This window comes from Stenella coeruleoalba (assembly GCF_951394435.1).
Source record: "Stenella coeruleoalba genome assembly, chromosome: 5".
Classification (NCBI taxonomy): domain Eukaryota; kingdom Metazoa; phylum Chordata; class Mammalia; order Artiodactyla; family Delphinidae; genus Stenella; species Stenella coeruleoalba.
The window spans coordinates 34,584,252-34,603,422 of record NC_137150.1 but is presented as its reverse complement, the minus strand read 5'-3'; the positions used below and the strand labels follow the sequence as shown (position 1 = coordinate 34,603,422).

At 39.8% G+C, this 19,171-nt stretch overlaps 1 pseudogene across 1 annotated transcript; it reads right to left on the bottom strand.

The window, feature by feature from the left end:
- Positions 1 to 1,400: 1,400 nt before the first annotated feature.
- Positions 1,401 to 2,305, bottom strand: LOC307186701 (ras-related protein Rap-1b-like; annotated as a pseudogene). Its single transcript has 3 exons — positions 2,093 to 2,305; positions 1,929 to 1,970; positions 1,401 to 1,692 (listed from the first exon to the last, which is right to left on the bottom strand). The product of its transcript is annotated as a ras-related protein Rap-1b-like (transcript).
- Between the last annotated feature and the right edge of the window lie 16,866 nt (positions 2,306 to 19,171).

The window sequence follows — 19,171 nt, the reverse complement described above, 5'->3', positions numbered from 1 at the left end:
TTATATCACTTACATGGTCCTACCTTTCTGCTTGAATCCTAACTAGTTACTGGAGGAAACGTCAGCAAACAACATGTAGAAGCTGAAATTCTTTTTTATTTTTTTTTTAATAAACGCAAGCTCTTGCACGGCAATCCAAATTTATTGAACTACTGATGCTAAGTTACACAAAATTGTACCACTTTTTTTTTTGTGTGGTACGCGGGCCTCTCACTAAGGCTTTTAGTTTACATTTGGCCACCTCAAAGTAGTTGTAACATTAGGTTGGTCAGTTTAAATACTGTGGCTACCTGTTGGATTAGACACACAATCTGTACACCCAAATGTTAATGCATACAAAGCAACAGGTATTGTTAAATAAAATAGCAATAATTACTGCAGCTTAGGCCTTGTGACCAATTACACATGATCAAAATTACTTCCCACATTCACCTCCACAGTACTCGTTCACCATTTAACATCTCAACCAAAACATTACACATGTGAAACAATCACTAACAGGCAAAAATACTAAACCTGTTTATTTGGTATTGCAAATACACTTATGCATGAGCAAGCAGGGGAGTCACAGTGAGAATCTCCAGCTGCAGAAGCCTGAACATTATTTACAAAAATTAAAAAATTATTTGAATATATACACTTCTTGTTGTAGACCCCCTCTGTACACACAACTATAAATGTTGTTCCCTATGTAAACAAAAGAAGAAACATATAATAAAAGATTTGAAAAGTCTGGACATTTTCTTCCCAACAGATATTAAAAGCAACGTCTTTAATCTAAGACATTTTTACTGAAAGGACTATCATATTTTAAAGACAAGATCACTATCTCCACAGTTCTTTTAATTAAAAAAACTGTATAGCTGTGTTAATCAAAGCGATTACAATACAAGGTAAGTGAGTAAAATACAATGATAATAACCTTGAATGTCTTAAAAAAATTACAATAAACTACAAGTATCAAAGAAGCAAAGTTATCTGGAGTAGTCTATATAGGAGCTCTTTGGGCTTTCTTTTATTATGGTAAAATAGTGGTGCTTTTAGGATTTACATTATTATACTCTCCAATACAAAGTATGGGATGTGTTCACCATTTTCATACATATACAACATTGGTGGATGAAAAATGTCTCTTAGCAGTAATACTGGATTGTAGCCTCTGGTTTTACCAGCTGCATACTCTAGGACTATTATATAAGTAAAAAATCTCTCTTGTGATACTGGAAAGTGATTAGAATGTGCAAACTGATGTAGTAGCTTTCACCTGCCTCTTAAAGTGCTCCGCCACAGAAAATTTAACATGTTGGTAGGTTTAACAAAGTTGGAATGCTGGCACCATTGAAGTGAGCAACAGTTCTTCAGACCTGGCTCAGAGCTGCAATGCATTTATCAATAGTATATTAAAGCAGCTGACATGATGACATTTTGCGGTCCTTCCTAGGCACTGGAGTTTTTCTGTAAATTTGCTGCACTAGGTCATAAAAGATCTCATTAGCATTTATTTTATTTTGCAGAGGATTCTAAGACGGCATATTGTCTTGCTAGATGTTGACCTTGTTTCTTTCCTACAACTCTTTCATCTATAATCATTGGAACATCATCAGTGTCTTTAACTCGAAGAATCTGTTCTCTCAGACATTGTAAATCATTAAATGTGGACTCTGCTGTGATGGAATAAACTAATGTAACGCTCTGTCCGTTTTTCTTTTTTTTTTTTTTTGCGGTACGAGGGCCTCTCACTGCTGTGGCCTCACCCCTTGCGGAGCACCGGCTCCGGACGCGCAGGCCAAGTGGCCATGGCCCACAGACCCAACCGCTCCGCGGAATGTGGGATCTTTCCGGACCAGGGCACGGACCCGTGTCCCCTGCATCGGCAGGCAGACTCTCAACAACTGCGCCACCAGGGAAGCCCTTTTTTTTTTTTGGCTTTGTCCGTCTTTCATGTACAAATCCCTCATTGCTGTAAATTGTTGCATTCCCGCAGTATCCCAGATTTCAAGCATACACTGTTGTGCATCTACTTCAGCTTGCTTTCTATAAAAATCTATATAGGATCATATTTTTCAACAAAAATTTCTTGAACAAATTGTACAGTCAGAGCAGATTTTTCAACTCCTCCCGAGCCAAGAACGACTAGCTTATACTCATGCATATTGCAAACTTGTAAAACCTAGTACCTCTTGTGCTGTCACCGGGTCCCTGCAGCCAGCGTCGCCTCCTGCTCCCTCCGGGTCGCCGCTCCCAGAGCCACGCGGTACTGCTGCTACTGCTGCCGCCGCAGATCCAGCTGGTTTACCGAAGATGAAATTCTTGGACCTGATCAAATTCTGCTTTGTAAAGCCCTTCACCTCAGTGGAGGGTAGTGGCATCCAGACTCAATCTCTCATTTTCTCTGGAGCGTCCCTGCAAGGCAGTGACTGGAAGAATAACTTCTGGCTTCCTTGGGGCCTCCCTGCACAATCTCACCCTTATTGCTCTCTCTTGATTCCACTACCTCAGTCCCCTGGTACTCACCACTGTCCAGCCATGCTGGTTCATGTTTCTTTAGAGTCCCTTTATATCTGAAATAAGACCAGTGTATAACAAATCATAATTTCTTATATATAGTTTTAATTTTTTTCTTGTTAAACTTTATTTAGAAGTAACTCTGAAAACTTCAGAGGTAAGAATTTCTCCTCTATGGTATAAGGGGAAGAATATGGAGCTAGCAGTCAACCCCAGCTCTGCTCCATCAGTCTGACCTATGAGCAAAGCCCTGAATCTCTTTAGATCTTCCAACCTTCATCTGTAGACAGAAAGAACCGAAATTGATGACCTCTCAAGACCTCTCTAACTTCAAACATTCTATACAGAATAAACTTCTAAACAATGCTCTAAATACACTAAGAGAAATTTCATCTTTAAAGGAACTGGAAGTAAATAGCTGTTTGTACATTTTCAAAGATATGTCAGACATAGCTGTGTTAAAGCTTTTTCTGGAATGAAGCTCAGAGCAAATTTAATCACTAATGATAAATTAACTCTAATTTTTAGCATACAGTTTACATAGTTTTTGATCTTTTATTTTGATAATCTTGGTTTTCTTTTAAGTATCCTGCCTCGATACTATTTAGGAGTATGTGAAATATAAACTGTAAGGAGGTAATTAAAATATCCTAGTAGCTCTGAAGGAAAACTACTTCAGGTTAAAGCTCCTTTACTGTGTCACCTGGAAACAGCAAGTTAATGCATTATTTTAATATTACTGTGAAGAATACAGCTCTCAAAAGGCCCTGATTAACTTTTAGGAAGCAAATTAAGTTTGGGGAAAAAAGCAAGCATAAAGTTTTTGCTGATTTAACCTACTTCATATGGATTGAAATAGCTTCACTCTTTGTCTTACAATAATATTCTGCCATCGACCTGGATCCTCCACTCTACCTCACTTTGTGTGAGGGATGTTGGACACTAATTTCTATCTAGTCCCCTGAAGAAGGACCAGGGCTGAATGTCTCACTGTATCTCCAGTCTCTATGCCCAGGAACGACCAGATCCCTGCTCCAAAACCAAACCCAGGGGCCAAAGCTCTGCTCCCTATGGACAAGTAGCCCAGGTGTCAGCTGCCTCCCTTCTCCAAACTCCTTGCATTACCTGTGAGTCTATTTCTTGAGGACAAGGAAACGTAACTCTGAGGGTAAAACTAAGAGCCCAGAGAGCAGAGTCAAGGGCCACGGAATTAATATTCCCAGATAGTAGTATTGAGCCCTGATAAGAAACTAGTCAAATGTGCCTTGTTGGATTGCAGAATTGCTGGATTTCAGAATTTGAGAATTTCAGTGGCTGCTGTGTGCAACCTGTTTTCTCTCTTTTGGAATGGGAGTGTCAATTGCAGTTACCCCATGCCTATCCCACTACAGTGGGACAGATAATCTCTTCAGTTCACAGGTCTTCAGATTGAGAAGATTAGTACTCAAGGAGCCGGATTTGAGGAACCAGACCCAGGGAACCTCATTTGCACTTAGACCTTGAGGCTGAACCTAATTTCATAATGGGGTGAGACTTCTGTAGGGACTTGGGAGGAGTAAATATATTTTGCACATGGGAGGAATGTAAACAATTGTGGTCAGAGGATATTGTGTTTTAAAACATGACCCCAAATTTCTTTATCATTCCTCCCATGGAAAAGTGGTATCTGTGTCCCCGCTACATGATTCTGACCAGGGACTTGAAACTTCTAAAGGAGAGTAGAGGTATCCAGGAGAGTATGGCAGAAGTAATGATGTGTTACTCCCAAGGTTAGGTCAGAAAGGGATATGCAGCTTCCACCTGCTTCTCTTGGTATTCTTGCTTTTGGATCCCAGCCACCATGCTGTGAGGAAGCCCAAGCTGCCATATGGAAAGGTCACGTGTAGGTATTCAGGCCAACAGTCCCAGCTAAAGTCTAACTACAAGATGTGAGTGATCAAGTCTTTAAGTCATTCTAGCTCTAGCTGTCAAGTCATCCTCAGACTTCAAATCCTCCCAGCTGAGGCCCCAGACAATGTAGACAGAGACAAGCCATCTCCATCATGCTCCTTCCAAATTCCTGACACACAGAATTTGACACACACTTTGGGATGGTTTAATTTACTGCAGTACATAACTGGAACCACCTATCTATATTTGTAGTCACTGTTGTAGCTGCTGCGGTATTCCACCACTTCATGCTTCAAGCAGGACTGGAGTTTGCAGTGCCATTGGGTCCTGTTCCTTTCCTGTCTTGCTGACTATCTCCAACCACCATCACAACATATGAAGCTAAGATCCAGACCTTGTCCCTTCTCTTACTGGCTCTGATTTTACATGTTAAAATGCACTGCTTTATGGATGAAACCCACGATAGCACAGAAACACAATCATGAGTAACATGATTATGAGTAGGCAGTAAATAAGGCAAAGGAAGAGTCTAATAGTTGACACTTGGCAATATGGGATGATGGGCTGAGCCTGAGACTTCCGAATTTTTTGTTTTGTTTTTATGTATCCTGGCACTTATATTTAGAAAGTTACATTACATCTCCAGTTTCCATTTCATCCAGGACAAGGACCAATGACCAGTAGATGGTGAGTTTCTGGCAAATCACCAGCTTCACTTGACAGAACTCCACGCCAGATGCCATTGCCTCAGACTCCTCTAGACAAGCTAGGATTCCCCATGAGGGAAAGAGAGCAGCTAGTAGCAATACTTTCTCTCACTTTCAAATTTCCTTGTCAGCACCCACCATCCCTTCTACACAGTCTCAGTCTCCTTTGGGTCTGAGATATCAAGACTTCAAGGAAAGTGAGATGTTCTTCTCTCAAAATTGAATCTGGCACATAGCCCCTACACCAGTGCTATCAGCTCCTCTTACAGTAAGTAATACATGTCACACATGTACTACAAAGTCTTCAAAATAATGACAGCAATGCAAACAAGAAGACTTATGTTTGGGGGAGGTCTGCAGGATTAGATGAAATAACCACTAGATTCACTAGATTGCCAGCTGCTAAATGTGACAGCAACTCCTTCCCACTGGCCTGAGACCTTGGATAGCATATCATAGAACCAGGTAACAAGGCCTGTGGAGGGCAGTGTGGAAAACTGGGCAGCGGGTAGTGAGACTAAGAAGAAAAAGTGGAAATGGACAGATGGTGGATCCTGCAGCTGAGAGCTGATTCTTCAGTTTGACATGGTTGACCTATAGATTTCAAAGGGAACTTGGTAAAGGTCAAGTTGTTTGACCATAGACCAAACCCTTGCTCTCCATAAGGTCCAGAATTTTTATTTGCTTTGCTCTCACTACTGTTTCTTTACTTCCCAAGAACTTCAGAAGGAGCTTAGGCAGTTGGGGGAGGAAGAAAGTGGGAGATCAAAGAGAATTTAAGTCCTAGATCTAAACTTTGGGACCCTAAAATATTGTGTTATTTTTTTAAAAAAGTGCCACTTCCAGGAACCCAGTTCTGTAAATAGTTTTCAGAAGTGAAGAGACTCACAGAGATTGGCTGATGAAATTTTCATTTGCCTCTAGCAAATATAATTAGAGCTGTCCTGCCACCACCAATTTGCAACCATAAAACCAAAAGAAGAAAAAGAAGGAGTAAACAAGAACAACTCAGCACAGCTTCCAGGAACCAGAACATTTCCCAACTAACCATCTTTAATCAGCCCCATCTTGCCTCCTCCCACTGTGTCTCAATCTAATGTCATAATTCAACTGCAAATATACTTAATAGGAAACATCAATCCTAATCCTATTTGTTCTGGAATCACTCAAAAACCACCAAGGTTTGGTCAGAATAGAAAAGAAAAACAATGAAAACTACAACTTTGTGCACATAAACTACGCTCAAGGATTCTGTACATCCCCAACCGTTTCAGCCATACATGCTTCTAATGAGGAGAATCTAACTCCTTCTGGGCAGGCTGGCACCTGGCTTCTGGCCTGATGGTAATTATTAGGTCTCCCTGACATGGCTTTGACTCTAAGCCAGAGCTGTTCATTGGAAATGTAATGTGAACTGCAAATGTGAGCTCCATATAAAATTTTAGATTTTCCTACAGCCACATTTAAAAAGTAAAAGAAACAGGTGAAATTAATTTACATAATACATTTTAATCCTATATATGAAAAATATTGTCATTTCAATATTTAATCAATATGTGGCTAGTGTGCAGGTAAGCCTGTCCTTATTTTTGTTCCTTTCTGATAGGAAGTGACACTCCTGAGTTAAGAAAATGAAATGGGAACCCCTGTTCCCTGGAAGTAAGCTTGCCAGGTAAAATTTAAGACACGTAGTTAAATTTGAATTTCAGATAAACAATGAATACTTTTTTAGTATAAGTATGTCCCAAGTATTACATGGGACATACCTACACTACAAAAAATATTTCATTGTTTATTTGAAATTCAAATATTTCTATTTGGTAAATCTAGCAACCTGAAAGGCGTTATTAGAATTGAGTCCTTCTTCAGCTAAAAGAGAGTATGTAAGTGGTGAGTGAAGATACCTCTCTCTTATGAGAACCACAATTAAGGTAGTAGGCGGGGGACATGTCTTCAGGTGGCCAGTAGAGGTAGGAAGGGCCAAGATGTGTTCTACCTTGGCCCAGCATAGACAGGAAGGTACTGGCAATCCCACAAAAGAAGGAGGAAATGGAGAGAAAATATGACCAGTACTTGGGGCACTGGTGAAGGGGCACTGAGGTGAAGGGCTTTACAAATGGAGAGAAAATATGACCAGTACTTGGGGCAACAGAAGATGATGGAACACAAGGAAGTCAGAGGCAGGTGTGCTGGGAGAGTCCTTGTGCTCAGGGTGAGAAGCACCCTTATCAAGGATGAGTAATGAGGGCACCTGCTAGGAATGTACACAGGCTGAGCAGCAGGTGGTGCTGACTCACCACCTACTCCTCTCTACCCTGTTTTCTTCTCTTTCCATGAATTTGACAAAATATCTGTGATCCCATATGGATATACCGTTTGCAAGATGTTGATCTTAATGTGGCATCTGCTGCTTTCCAATTTGCTATGGATTTTCTTTAATAAAAAAGTCTTTTATTTTCATTTTATGTGCTAAGAGCTCTAAAAATAGGTGAGGAGAGAAACACTGAGGTTGTTCAATTTATTCCTTTGTATGCTACGTGAGAGGGGTGAAATATGCCCCCCCAAAATTCCTAGAAATTCTAAAAGGGTAACCCGGTTAAAGCTAAGGGGCATAGGGATTACAGAACTTTGGGGGTGATATGTTTTCAATTGCTAGGTGTTGAGCACTTATAAAACTCAGAGTTAAGATTCAGAGTGTCTAATACAGTAGATTGGGGCTGGGTCTCGAAAATTTGCATTTCTAACCATTTCTCGGGTGATGCTAACACTGCTGGTCCAGGGACCACACTTTAAGAACCATTGCCTTAGACAATGAGAGAGTCTCCACAGGGATTTAACTAATACCTGTTGAGACTTTTTGTTTTCTCATTAGTTAGAGACCAAAAGAATATAAACTGCATCAGCAGTGGTCCTGCAGAGCCAGTGGTCTCTGCTGCTGCTGTTGATGGTGCAGCTGAATTATGTGGGTTTTCACATCATGAGTCAGATGGTTTAATTGAAGCTCTGGAGGTTGGAGGAGGAAGTGTCTAAAAGGTGATCCTTTGCAATCCAAACCAGATGCTTACCACTCCTGGTCACATCTGCTCTTTCTGCCCTATGTCGTTCATTGTGCTTCCTTCTAATCAGCCCTAAATTTCCCTAGTCTATCCCGCTGCCTCAGCCTACAGCCAGTCCTACCCTGGGTCAGAGGAAGGTTATCTTCCTTAGCCAATATTCAAGATGATTGGCATCCAAAAATTTGCTTCTGGGTATAGGAAGCCTTCCATGCTCTTTTCCTGAGCATGGTGGTTAGAGGACCCACTTGGTAGTGACATCTTCCATTCCCTTGTTACATTTTTGTCTAGAAGGAGAGAGCCCATCAGTCCCAGACAAATGTGGAAGATGGAACTCTACATAAGGCCACTAACAATGAGACAGTGAGATTTTCAGCACTTACAAAAACATTTCCTTCTTCTAACCTCTCCTGAGCCTATCCACTTCCTTCCCAGTAGGCTTCTGGGATGCAAGCCTATTCTCACTTTCTCTTTAAGAATTTCGTCCTCTTAGAACTGTCTCCAAGACTTCCTGTCAACCCAGGTCCCCCATGTCCATCCACTTTTAATTTAAGAACTTAATAACTAAGTTAAATGGAGTTATAAGGGATGTCCAAGATCAAACATAAAGAAACCACAGAGAAGCAGGGGGGAAAGGCCTACACAAGGTCGCACCAGCTTGGAAAAGAAAGTCACACCTGTCCACCAAGATGATTGGACTCAATGTGAGCTTCCTGATTCCTTGGAATGGAGACCCCAAGAAGAAAGAGAAGTCTTCAAAAAGAGACAAGACTGGTTTCCCCCCTTCCTGGTAGGGAAGGCTCTGTGACCCGTCCTGGCCACTGCGGTGTCTTCTGCTGAGACTTCTGATTTCCTTGCTGAGGCTTTCCATTTTTCATCTGTTTCAAGTGTGTTCATGGGAGCTTTTTTTTTTTTTTTTTTTGCTTCAAAATCTTTGTTAGGGGAGACCTTCAAGATGGCTGAAGCGTAAGACGTGGAGATCAACTTCCTCCCCACAAATACATCTGAAATACATCTATATATGGAACAACTCCTAAAGAACACATACTGAATGCTGGCAGAACACCTCAGACTCCCCAAAAGGCAAGAAACAACCCACGGACCTGGGTAGGCCAAAAGAAAAAACAGAGACAAAAGAATAGGGATGGGACCTGCACCAGGGGGAGGGACCTGTGAAGGAGGAAAAGTTTCCACACACTAGGAAGCCCCTTCATTGGCGGAGATGGGGGTGGCAAGGGGGAAGCTTTGGAGCCACAGAGGAGAGCGCAGCAACAGGGGTGCAGAGGGCAAAGTGGAGAGATTGCCTCACAGAGGATCAGTGCCGACTAGGACTCACCGGCCCAAGAGGCTTGTCTGTTCACCTGCCGGGGCGGGTGAGGGGTGGGAATTGAGGCTCAAGCTTCGGAGGTCAGATCCCAGGGAGAGGACTAGGGTTGGCTGCAGGAACACAGCCTGAAGTAGACTAGTAGCCACAGCTAACCGGGAGGGAGACCGGGAAAACCTCTGACCTGCCTAAGAAGGAAGAGATCATTGTTTCGGGATGCGTGTGGAAAGGGGATTCAGAGCACCGCCTAAATGACCTCCAGAGATAGGCATGAGCCGTGGCTATCAGCGCGGACACCAGTGACAGGTATGAAATGCTAAGTCTGCTGCTGCAGCCACCAAGAAGCCTGTGTGCAAGCATAGGTCACTATCCACACCTCCCCTCCTGGGAGCCTGTGCAGCGCAACACTGTGGGACAATGACAATTTCTCCAGGAGAACACACTGTGTGCCTCAGGCTGTTGCAATGTCACGCTGGCCTCTGCTGCCACAGGCTCGCCCTGCAGTCCGTAACAATCCCTCCCCCTGGCCTGAGTGAGCCAGAGCCCCCTAATCAGCTGCCACTTTAACCCCGTCCTGTCTGATCGAAGAACAGAGACCCTTAGGTGACCTACACACAGAGGCTAGGCCAAATCAAGAACTGAGCTCTGCAAACAAAGGAGAGAAAGGGAAATCTCTCCCAGCAGTCTCAGGAGCAGCAGATTAAATTTTCAAAATCAACTTGATTTACCCTGCATCAGTGGAATACCTGAATAGACAATGAATGAATCATCCGAAAACCGAGGCAATGGACTTTGGGAGCAACAACATATATATATTATTCCTTTATCTCTTTCTGTAAGTGTGTATGTATATGCTTCTTTGGGTGATTTTGTCTGTATAGCTTTGCTTTTACCATTTGTCCTAGGGTGCCGTCTGTCCTTTTTTTTTTTTTTTTCAGTATAGTTACTAACACTTCTTATCATTGGTGGATTTGTTTTTTGGTTTGGTTGCTCCCTTCTTTCCTTCTTTCCTTTTTAAAAAATTTAAAAATTACTTTAAAAATTTTTTATTTTTAATAATTATTTTTATTTTCTATTTTAATAACTTTATTTTATATATATATATATTTTTTCCCCTTTTATTCTGAGCCATGTGGCAGACAGGGCCTTAGTGCTCTGGCCAGGTGTCAGGCCTGTGCCTCTGAGGTGGGATAGCCAGGTTCAGGACATCGGTCCACGAGAGACCTCCCAGCTCCATGTAATTATCAAATGACATAAACATCCCAGAGATCTTAATCTGAATGCCAAGACCCAGCTCCACTCAACGACCAGCAAGCTACAGTGCTGAACACCCTATGCCAAACAACTAGCAAGACAGGAACACAAACGGACCCATTAGCAGAGAGGCTGCCTAAAATCATGATAAGGTTACAGAAATCCTATAACACACCACCAGACGCAGACCTAACCACAAGAAAAGCAAGATCCAGCCTCATCCATCAGAACACAGGCAGTACTCCCCTCAACCAGGAAGCCTACACAACCCACTGAGCCAACCTTAGCCATTGCAGGCAGACACCAAAAACAATGGGAACTATGAACTGGCAGCCTGTGAAAAGGAGACCCCAAACACAGTAAGATAAGCAAAATGAGAAGACAGAGAAACACACAGCACATGAAGGAGCAAGGTAAACACCCACCAGACCAAACAAATGAAGAGGAAATAAGCAATCTACCTAAAAAGAATTCAGAATAATGATAGTAAAGATGATCCAAAATCTTAGAAATAGAATGGAGAAAATACAAGAAACGTTAAACAAGGACCTAAAAGGACAAAAAAGCAAACAAACAATGATGAACAACACAGCAAATGAAATTTAAAATTCTCTGGAAAGAAAAAAAAAAGCAAGAATAAAAATAGAAAAAAAAATTCTCTAGAAGGAATCAATAGAATAACTGAGGCCAAAGAATGGATAAGTGACTTGGAAGATAAAATAGTGGAAATAACTACCACAGAGCAGAATAAAGAAAAAAGATGAAAATAATTGAGGACAGTCTCAGCGACCTCTGGGACAATATTAAAAGCACCAACATTTGAAATATAGGGGTCCCAGAAGAAGAAGAGGAAAAGAAGGGACTGAGAAAATATTTGAAGAGATTATAGTTGAAAACTTCCCTAATATGGGAAAGGAAGGAATTAATCAACTCCAGGAAGAGCAGAGAGTCCCATACAGGATAAATCCAAGGAGAAACATGCCACGACACATATTAATCAAACTATCAAAATATTAAAAGCAGCAAGGGAAAAACAACACATAATATACAAGAGAATCCCCATAAGGTTAACAACTGATCTTTCAGCAGAAACTCTGCAAGCCAGTGGGCGTGGCAGGACATATTTAAAGTGATGAAAGGGAAAAACCTACAACCAAGATTACTCGACCCAGCAAGGATCTCATTCACATTCGACAGAGAAATTAAAATCTTTACAGACAAGAAAAAGCTAAGAGAATTCAGCACCACCAACCCAGCTTTACAACAAATGCTCAAGGAACTTCTCGAGGCAGGAAACACAAGAGAAGGAAAAGACAATAATACACACAAAACAATTAAGAAAATCGTAATAGGAACATACATATTGATAATTACCTTAAATGTAAATGGATTAAATGCTCCCACCAAAAGACACAGACTGGCTGAATGGATAAAAAAAACAAGACCCGTATATATGCTGTGTACAAGAGACCCACTTCAGACCTAGGGACACATACAGACTGAAAGTGAGGGGATGGAAAAAGATATGCCATGCAAATGGAAATCAAAAGAAAGCTGGAGTAGCAATTCTCATATCAAACAAAATAAACTTTAAACAAAGACTATTATAGGAGACAAGGAAGGACACTACATAACGATCAAGGTATCAATCCAAGAAGAAGGTACAACAATTGTAAATATTTATGCACCAAACATAGGAGCACCTCAATACATAAGGCAAATGCTAACAGGCACAAAAGGGAAAATCGACAATAACACAATCATATCGAAAATCGACATAACAAATCAAAGGTACTTTAACATCCCACTTTCACCAATGGATAGATCATCCAAAATTAAAATAAAGAAGAAAACACAAGCTTTAGATGATACAGTAAACATCATGGACTTGATATTTATAGGACATTCCACCCAAAAGCTGCAGAGTACACCTTCTCTCAAGTGCCTATGGAACATGCTCCAGGATAGATCATATCGTGGGTCACAAATCAAGCCTTGGTAAATTTAAGGAAATTGAAATAGTATCAAGTATCTTTTCCAACCACAATGCTATGACACTAGATATCAATTACAGGAAAAAATTTGTAACAAATACAAACACAGAGAGGCTAAAACATACACAACATAATAACCAAGAGATCACGGAAGAAATCAAAGAGGAAATCCAACACTACCTAGAAATAAATGACAATGAAAACACGATGACCCAAACCTATGGGACGCAGCAAGAGCCATTCTAAAAGGAAGTTTATAGCAATACAATCCTACCTCAAGAAAAAAGAATCATCTCAAATAAACAACCTAACTTAACAACTAAAACAACTAGAGAAAGAAGAACAAAATAACCCCAAAGTTAGCAGAGGGAAAGAAATCATAAAGATCAGATCAGAAATAAATGAAAAAGAAATGAAGGAAAAGATAGCAAAGATCAATAACTCTAAAAGCTGGTTCTTTGATAACATAAACAAAATTGATAAACCATTAGCCAGACTCATCAAGAAAAAAAGGGAGAAGACTCAAATATATAGAATTAGAAATTAAAAAGGAGAAGTAAAAACTGACACTCCAGAAATACAAGAGATCATGAGAGATAACTACAAGCAACTCTATGCCAATAAGATGGACAACCTGGAAGAAATGGACAAATTCTTGGAAATGCACAACCTGCCAAAATTGCCTCAGGAAGAAATAGAAAATATGAACAGACCAATCACAAGCACTGCAATTGAAACTGTGATTAAAAATCTTCCAACAAACAAAAGCCAAGGACCAGATGGCTTCACAGGCGAATTCTATCAAACATTTAGAGAAGAGCTAACACCTATCCTTCTCAAACTCTTCCAAAATTTAGAAGAGGGAGGAACACTCCCAATCTCATTCTACGAGGCCACCATGACCCTGATAGCAAAACCAGACAAAGATGTCACCAAGAAAGAAAACTACAGGCCAATATCACTGATAAACATAGAGGCAAAAATCCTCAACAAAATACTAGCAAACAGAATCCAACAGCACATGAAAAGGATGATACACCATGATCAAGTGGGGTTTATTCCAGGAATGCAAGGATTCTTCAATATACGCAAATCAATCAATGTGATACACCATACAAAAAACTGAAAGAGAAAAATCCATATGATCATCTCAATAGATGCAGAGAAAGCTTTCGACAAAACTCAACACCCATTTATGATAAAAAACCCTCCAGAAAGTAGGCATAGAGGAAACTTTCCTGAACATAATAAAGGCCATATATGACAAACCCACAGCCAACATTGTCCTCAATGGTGAAAAACTGAAACCATTTCCACTAAGATCAGGAGCAAGACAAGGTTGCCCACTCTCACCACTCTTATTCAACATAGTTTTGGAAGTTTTAGACACAGCAATCAGAGAAGAAAAGGAAATAAAAGGAATCCAAATCGAAAAAGAAGTAAACCTGTCACTGTTTGCAGCTGGCATGATACTATACATAGAGAATCCTAAAGATGCTACCAGAAAACTACTAGAGCTAATCAATGAATTTGGTAAAGTAGCAGGATACCACAGAAGTCTCTGGCATTCCTATACACTAATGATGAAAAATCTGAAAATGAAATCAAGAAAACACTCCCATTTACCATTGCAACAAAAAGAATAAAATATCTAGGAATAAACCTACCTAAGGAGACAAAAGATTTCTATGCAGAAAATTATAAGACACTGGTGAACGAAGTTAAAGATGATACAAATAGATGGAGAGATATACCATGTTCTTGGATTGGAAGAATCAACATTGTGAAAATGACTGTACTACCCAAAGCAATCTACAGATTCAATGCAATACCTATTCAACTACCACTGGCATTTTTCACAGAACTAGAACAAAAAATTTCACAATTTGTATTGAAACACAAAAGACCCCAAATAGCCAAAGCAATCTTGTGAATGAAAAATGAAGCTGGAGGAATCAGGCTCCCTGACTTCAGACTATACTACAAAGCTACAGTAATCAAGACAGTATGGTACTGGCACAAAAAACAGAAAGATAGATCCAGGGAACAGGATAGAAAGCCCAAAGATAAACCCACACACATATGGTCACCTTATCTTAGATAAAAGAGGCAGGAATGTACAGTGGAGAAAGTGGTGCAGGGAAAACTGGACAGGTACATGGAAAAGTATGAGATTAGATCACTCCCTAGAACCATACACAAAAATAGGGTCATAATGGATTAAAGACCTCAATGTAAGGCCAGAAACTGTCAAACTCTTGGAGGAAAACACAGGCAGAACACTCTGTGACATAAATCACAGCAAGATCCTTTTTGACCCACTTCCTAGAGAAATGGAAATAAAAAAAAAAATGGGACCTAATGAAACTTCAAAGCTTTTGCACAGCAAAGGAAACCTTAAACAAGACCAAAAGACAACCCTCAGAATGGGAGAAAATATTTGCAAATGAAGCAACTGACAAAGGATTAATTGCTAAAATTTATAAGCAGCTCATGCAGCTCAATAACAAAAAAAAAAAAAAAACAACCCAATCCAAAAGTGGACAGAACGCCTAAATTGACATTTCTCCAAAGAAGATATAGAGATTGTCAACAAACACATGAAAGAATGCTGAACATCATTAATCATTAGAGAAATGCAAGTCAAAACTACAAAGAGATATCATCTCACATCAGTCAAATGGCCATCATAACAAAATATACAAACAATAAATGCTGGAGAGGGTGTGGAGAAAAGGGAACACTCTTACACTGCTGGTGGGAAAGTGAATTGGTACAACCACTATGGAGAACAGCTTGGAGGTTCCTTAAAAAGCTACAAATAGAACTACCATATGACCCAGCAATCCCACTCTTGGGCATATACTCTGAGGAAACCATAATTCAAAAAGAGTCATGTACCAAAATGTTCATTGCAGCTCTACTTACAATAGCCCAGAGAAGTGTCCATCACTGGATGAATGGATAAAGAAGATGTGACCACATATATACAATGGAATATTACTCAACCATAAAAAGAAATGAAATTGAGTTATTTATAGTGAGGTGGATGGACCTAGAGTCTGTCATACAAAGTGAAGTAAGTCAGAAAGAGAAAGACACTGTATGCTAACACGTATATATGGAATATAAGAAAAAAATGTCATGAAGAACCTAGGGGTAAGATGGGAATAAAGACACAGACCTACTAGAGAATGGACTTGAGCATATGGTGAGGGGGAAGGGTATGCTGTGACAAAGTGAGAGAGTGGCATGGACATATATACACTACCAAACGTAAAATAGCTAGCTAGTGGGAAGCAGCCGCATAGCACAGGGAGATCAGCTCCGTCCTTTGTGACCACACGGATGGGTGGGATACGGAGGTTGGGAGGGAGACAGACGCAAGAGGGAAGAGATATGGGAACATATGTATATGTATAACTGATTCACTTTGTTATAAAGCAGAAACTAACACACCATTGTAAAGCAATTATACTCCAATAAAGATGTAAAAAAAATAGTTATTTTATGACAAGGTCCAACAGACATATACACACACAAGACCACAAAATGATCAGTTGAGGGGTGAACTTTTACTCTAAACAAATCTTATATAAAATTTTGCCTCAAATAAGCTAACATTTTAACAAGCCTCGATTACAAATATTTCCCTTTATATCAATATCATCAGTCAATATTATTGCATGCCCAACATTCCATAAGGCACTGAGAACCAAATAATAGAATCGTAAGGATGTAGCAAGTCAGAGAGTTTTAACACAGCAGTCCTACCTGGGAACAAATAATATACCTATTGATGGATCTCCACTCCAACCCAGACTCTTGCTATCAGAGGCTCACTTGGTGATTTTATAGCTCTTTATCTACCAAGGATCGTGAATTTTTTTTCCCTACAAATATTTGTTCATTGTAATGGATTGTATGCGACACCATCCAGATATCCCTTCATGACCTACAGAGTTAATTTGCCCCAGCTCTCGGGAATTTGTTGTCTGACATCACTCAACTGTCAATTCCTTTGAGAACTGCCACTGGAGAAGAGAGGTTTTTTGTTTTTCTTAAGTCTCTGAAATGTGCACATTGATACCTTTTATTTTCTTTAACATCTTTATTGGAGTATAATTGCTTTACAAAGGTGAGTTAGTCTGTACTTTATAACAAAGTGAATCAGCTATACATATACATATATCCCCATATCTCTTCGCTCTTGCACCTCCCTCCCACACTCCCTGTCCTACCCCTCTGGGTGGTCACAAAGCACTGAGCTGATCTCCCTGTGCTATGCGGCTGCTTCCCACTGGCTATGTTTTACATTTGGTAGTGTATATATGTCCATGCCACTCTCTCACTTTGTCCCAGCTTACCCTTCCCCCTCCCCGTGTCGTCAAGTGCATTCTCTAGTAAGTCTTTTCTTTATTCCCGTCCTGCCCCTAGGTTCTTCATGACTGTTTTTTCTTTTTTAGATTCCATATATATGTGTTACCATACAGTATTTGTTTTTGTCTTTCTGACGTACTTCACTCTGTATGACACACTGTAAGTCCATCCACCTCAGTACAAATAACTCAATTTCGTTTCTTTTTATGGCTAATATTCCATTGTATATATGTGCCACATCTTCTTTATCCATTCATTTGTTGATGGACACTCAGGTTTCTTCCATGCCCTGGCTATTGTAAATAGAGCTGCAGTGAACACTGTGGTACATGACTTTTTGGATTATGGTTTTTGCACGGTGTATGCCAAGCAGTGGGATTGCTGGGTCACATGGTAGTTTTTTTCAGTTTTCTAAGGAACGTCCATACTGTTCTCCATAGTGGCTGTATCAATTTACATTCCCACCAACAGTGCAAGAGGGTTCCCTTTTCTCCACACCCTCTCCAGCATTTATTGTTTGTATATTTTGTTATCATGGCCATTCTGACTGGTGTGAGATTATATCTCATTGTAGTTTTGACTTGCATTTCTCTAATGATTAATGATGTTGAGCATTCTTTCATGTGTTTGTTGACAATCTCTATATCTTCTTCGGAGAAATGTCTATTTAGGTCTTCTGCCCATTTCTGGTTTGGGTTTTTTTTTTTTTTTTTAATGACATTGAGCTGCATGAGCTCCTTGTGAATTTTGGAGATTAATCCTTTGTCAGTTGCTTCATTTGCAAATATTTTCTCCCATTCTGAGGGTTGTCTTTTGTCTTCTTTATGGTTTCCTTTGCTGCGCAAAATCTATTGTTTCATTAGGTCCAATTTGTTTAGTTTTGTTTATATTTCCATTTCTTTAACAGGTGGGTCAAAAAGGATCTTGCTGTGATTTATGTCATAGAGTGTTCTGCCTATTTTTTCCTCAAAGAGTTTTATAGCCTCTGGCTTGAAATTTAGTTCTTTAATCCATTTTGAGTTTATTTTTGCGTATGGTGTTAGGGAGTGTTCTAATTTCATTCTTTTACATGTAGCCATCCAATTTCCCAGAGCCACTTGAAGAGGCTGTCTTTTCTCCATTGTATATCATTGTCTCATTTATCAAAAATAACGTGACCATATGTGCGTGGGTTTACCTCTGGGCTCTCTATCCCGTTCCATTGATCTATATGTCTGTTTTTGTGCCAGTACCATACTGGCACAAAGGTCTTGATTACCTTCACTCTCTAGTATAGTCTGAAGTCATGGAGTCTGATTCCTCCAGCTCCGTTTTTCGTTCTCAAGATTGCTTTGGCTATTTGGTGTCTTTTGTGTTTCCATATAAATTGTGAAATTTTTTGTTCTAGTTCTGTGAAAAATGCCAGGGGTAGTTTGAGAGGGATTGAACTGAATCAATAGATTGCTTTGGATAGTATAGTCATTTTTACAATGTTGATTCTTCCAATCCAAGAACATGGTTATCTCTCCATCTATTTGTATCATCTTTAATTTCTTTCATCAGTTTCTTACAGTTTTCTGCATACAGGTCTTTTGTCTCCTTAGGTAAGTTTATTCCTAGGTATTTATTCTTTTTGTTGCAATGGTACATGGGAGTGTTCCCTTAATTTCACTTTCAGATTTTTCATAATTAGTGTTCAGGAATGCAAGAGATTTCTGTGCATTAATTTTGTATCCTGCTACTTTAGCAAGTTCATTGATTATCTCTAGTAATTTTCTGGTAACATCTTTAGGATTTTCTATATATAGTATCATGTCATCTCCGAACAGTGACAGTTTACTTCTTATTTTCCGATTTGGATTTCTTTTATTTCTTTCTTTCTCTTCTCTTGATTGTTGTGGCTAAAACTTCCAAAACAATGCAGAATAATAGTGGTGAGAGTGGACAACCTTGTCTTCTTCCTGATCTTAGTGTAAATCGTTTCAGTGTTTCACCATTGAGCACGATGTTGGCTGTGGGTTTGTCATATATGGCCTTTATTATGTTGAGGTAAGCTCCCTGTATGCCTACTTTCTGGAGGGTTTT